Source organism: Neltuma alba, unplaced genomic scaffold (genome assembly GCF_004799145.2).
Source record: "Neltuma alba isolate B1F8T4 unplaced genomic scaffold, ASM479914v2 tig00004876_pilon, whole genome shotgun sequence".
NCBI classification, from domain to species: Eukaryota; Viridiplantae; Streptophyta; class Magnoliopsida; order Fabales; family Fabaceae; genus Neltuma; species Neltuma alba.
Window position 1 is genome coordinate 121,953 of NW_021633894.1, and position 4,669 is coordinate 126,621.

The following is a 4,669-nucleotide window of genomic DNA, read 5'->3' on the forward strand; positions in this document are numbered from 1 at the left end:
TTTCTTTACATTTTCTTCCTTTTCCTTTTTTTTAATCCGTTTTATTACTTTTATTTTGTAAATTTTTTTGTATATATAATTTATAAATTTTATTTTCAGAAATTTTCTTTTCTTAAATAACTAGAGAATAAAACTCATTTATTAAACATTAAACTACTTCTAAATTTGTTTAAATACTAGAAATAAAAACTAAAATGTTACAATTCACAATATATATAACTTTATTTATAATTGAAATTAGTCTATTTACATGTCACTCCATAATAAATATTATAAGAGTACTTATTACAGGACAATAACGTTGTTTTCTTTGTGAAATTCACGTCTTCAAACTAAAGCTATAAGCTACCGTAACGAACACCCCCCGTCTTGTAATAAAGTGTTAGAAAATTTTAAAGGTTTTTTAAAATTAATTCTATACTGTGGTCCTTAAACAAAATTTTCCCAAAAAGATAGCTTCGTCTTGAAGGAAGAAACAGTACAGATTCTTAGCAGTGCATCTATAAAACGCAGACGCCAGCGAGAGGAGGGACCGATCGATCAAAGCCATAAAAAAGGAAAAATCAAATTATTGTATCACTGAGAGACTCCATCGGTGAGATCAAATGGAATCGGTGGTGAGGGTGATGGGAAGGCTTCTGGGGATGATGCCGGAGAACGAAGCTCAGGCTCAGGCCAGCAGATCAGCCGGAGGCTGCAACAGTGAAACCCAAGGCTCATTCAATAACAGCGGATCAGGCGCTCAAAATTTCAGGGACGTCACCTGGAACAACGGCTCTTATTCCGGCAACCGTTACGATTCTCCTTGCGACCACAACGCCGCCGGCGGCAACTTAGCTCACAGCAGTGGCAACGGCAACGGCAACGGAAGCATTGTGACCAATGGAAGCCCTGTTCGTTCCAACCGAAACCCTAATGGGTGATTTTGGTGGGTTAGGTTGTACGATAGGTCTTTTTGAGTGTTTGTTTTTGGCCACCGGCGTATTAGTGGTTGTAACTTTTTTTGACTATTAATAAAATGGACTTTTTTGCTCCAAAAAAAGAAAATATATCGTTTCAGTTAAGGCTTCTCTTCAATTGTTTTTTGGGTCTCTGTACTGCTAATGATATCTCAGTCTTATGCGTGTGATAATGTGAAGATTCGATTTTTTTAGGGAAATTATGACTTAGTTAGTAAAATGATCAGATGGATCTTAGTTAGTAAAATGATTAGATGGATCACATATAACTCTATCAAGCACGGAAGCGGAAATTCCTTCTTATGGTTGGATACGCGTACTTAATATGAGTATTAATAATTATTAAGAATGTATTATCTCCATAAGTATCTCCATAATGTAGTAAATAATTAAATTTAATACCAATAATAGGTTTTGCTGCAAAACCGCAACTGTTGCTACCATTGTTATGGATGGTCTCAAATTGTCTCAAAATCTTCTTGAGTTTCCACTAGTTGATGTTTACCTAATGTGGTTGATTTTGTTTGAGACATCTTTAGTATGTCCTCTCCTGGCTAAGCTGAGCATGGTGATCTCTATGTAGGAAGGTGTGATTCACTGTTTTGTTATGTAGTCTGCAGTTATCCACCAACCCAGATACTAATGGTTAATATTTACAGAATTTGCAGCTAATTAGTTCGGTATGGGTCCAATATGTTTTCAATCACCATGGATATACTATGTTCTGAAAGTACCGTTAGTCATGTATGTGGTTCATATGCTGTCAACGGTTAGCATCCAACTGGAAGCATTAGTATCATGTCATTTTTTGGGGGCAAATGAGAGGAGGAGGGAGGGGGGAATTATTGGGTTGGATATGGTGGAAGGTTTCGGTTTGGTTTAATAAGTGGTTTTAGTTTTCTTGCTTTATAATGGCTTTTTCATTTGGAGTCAACACACTTGAGTTTTTTTATGCAGATCTTAATTTTGAATGTTGACTTTTGTTTTATGATATATCTGCTGATTTGTTGGAAAACTTGTCAGTTTTCATGTGAGATGGAGGTCTCTTTCCGACAGAGGGATACTATTATTGATATCTTCTAAGAGAAGCATTTGGGGCAACTGATCGAAGTAATAACAGCGTCATGTCCTTCTGTTGCTCGTGCAAGTAGCAATTCAGTGGATCCCAGTCAAAGGGTCAATTGTCAGATGGAAACAAAACCAGAGATATTATCAAACATATGCGAATTATTATGCTTTTGTGTGCTGCATCACCCATAAGGGATAAAGTATGTTGCTGCTGTGCATTATGTGATTGATATACCTTTAGGAATTTGTTGCTGCTCATGTTAATTTTGAACGTGAATTTTTCTGTTGCTTGCAGCTGCAACTTCCTTTTGAACAATGTGATTGACAAAATTTTGCTTTTGACAAAAAGAAGGGAAAAATACTTGGTTGTTGGGGCGTTCGATTTGTTCGTACCATCCTCTCTTGTCATGTGAGTCTTAATATCTGCACTAATAAAATGTTCGATGAATTTTAGGGAAATGCAGAATGTATGGTGGTGTAATTGAGAAGCAAGTGTTTGTTAATTTTAATGGTCCATTGGTCCCCAAGTTCATGCTAGGATAAGATTACTGATGGTTTTTTTAATGGACACTTAGGTGGTATGTTATGCCATAGTCTTGCGATGAGCAGTAGGGTATCTAAGTTTCAAAATTGAGTAGTAATGGGGTGCTTAATCGGTATTTATGTGCTTGTTTGGGATCACAATTGGACACCCCAAAAACACTTATTCACATAATTTGAAACAAACCTCTCACATACTTACCTTAAATTCCATTAATTATGATTGCAAAGTTGATTATGAAGAATTCGTCTGCCATTCCAAACAAGCACTATGTAGATTGGCTCTCCAACCTCAAAAGTTAACTTTTGGGGGAGGGTTTTTTACTTGAGTACCTATCAATTGTTATCAAAGTTGATGGACATTGGTTCTGGAAAGGGCTGCCTATTGAGGGTTTTAACCATTGGAGGATTTAACTAACAAGGAAGATGAGTGAAGTGTTGTAGATTCTATTGGGATGCCTAAATCTCACATAAAGTAGCATAGGACCCTCAATAGGGTGTTCAAGTAGGTTCTCCACTTCTATCGGTAGCTTTTGGAGGAGGGTTAGTGTTTAAGACTGGTTTGAATTTGTTTAGTGTCCTATATTTCCTTTTGTTTCCATGTTATTCTGGTTTTGCTGCCATTTTCTGCTGGCTGACCCCCTTTAAGCATTTTGCTTAATATTTTGGAGTGTTGACCTGCTGGACGAGCATCTGATAAATCATTTTGTTAGGAATAACCTTCTCAAACCAATTGTAGATGCTTTTGTTGACAATGGCCATCGCTACAATCTGCTAAACTCTGCAGTTCTAGAACTTTTTGAGTATATCCGGAAGGTTCTTTCTTTTATACCTATGTACTGTGCATCTTAAATGTCTGAAGCAATTATGTACTGATAACATTGTATGCTGCAGGAGAATCTAAAATTATTGGTGAAATATTTAGTTGATTCTTTCTGGCCTCAGCTTGAGAAATTTGAGTATTTGGCTTCCATTCAATCACTGAAAGTAAAGTATGAGCAGGTATTTTCCTTGCTGCTGGTCCTGGTTTTGGTATCTTCTCCTTCTGTTTTTGGTGCAAATGTCTGATGATGCATTTTTTATTGCAGTGTTTAGATAACGGGCGGCCAAAAAGTACTGCTAATGTGACAGACCCCCGGAGACGAACTGATGAGCGGGCTCTAGAGAAAGAAGAGGAAGACTACTTCAACGAGGACAGGTACGTTCTCTCTCTCTCTCTCTCTCACACATTGTTGGAGACTTCTTACATATAATTGTCTTACTCTTGATTGAATCAGTGATGAGGAAGATACAGCTTCTGCATCCGTTTCCCACAATCAGAAAGGACAGCCAACGCAATCTAATTCATCTAATGGCTCTGCAAGCGTCTTACAGATAAGGTAGATTCCATTTTCCTGTATTATGGAAATTGAATCGTTTGCATTCCATATGTTCCAAACTGATATGTTAATTTGGAATTATGGCCCAAGACTGGTGGTCTAGTAGACTATGATGATGATGAGGATGATGAAGATTACAAGCCACCGCCAAGGAAGCGGCCAGAAGCTTTGGATGAAGATGAAGGGACTATGGAGTCTCTCAGGCTAAAACGGAAATTGCCTTCCAAAGACAGAGAACCCGAGCATGTGAAGAAGTAGAAGTGGTTCAAGTATCCAAAGTCCAAAGATGGTGTTTTTTCTGCCCTATGTTCAACACTGAACCAGGCCGTGCTTCCTGCTAAGAAAACTGCAATCAACGTACATGCTAGTCCTGACGCAGCCGAAGGGAGAATGAGCTCTGGTGACAACAGTGAAGAAAAGGCATCAAGTGCTCCTAGAAACTCTTCAGATAATAACAGCGCAACCTCTGAAGAGAGTAATGTAGAGGAAGAAACTACTGCCTCTAGGAACTGTTCTGATCACTTGCATGGCAACGAAGATAATAGACAGTTGGATGGTGAGGAACGTCAACTGGTGCCACCAAATTCCTCACCGGAGATGGCTGTAAATGGATCATAAGTAGTATTTGGAACCGTGTACAACAAGGCATGGACAGTCTATTCTGTTATGACGTGGATTTGCTAGTGAGCTGACTGCCAAAGCAATAGCTTGGAGACGACGAAG

General features: G+C 38.2%; 1 pseudogene; it reads left to right on the forward strand.

The window, feature by feature from the left end:
* Positions 1–605: 605 nt before the first annotated feature.
* LOC114746071 (serine/threonine-protein phosphatase 4 regulatory subunit 3-like) lies at positions 606–4,669 on the forward strand (annotated as a pseudogene).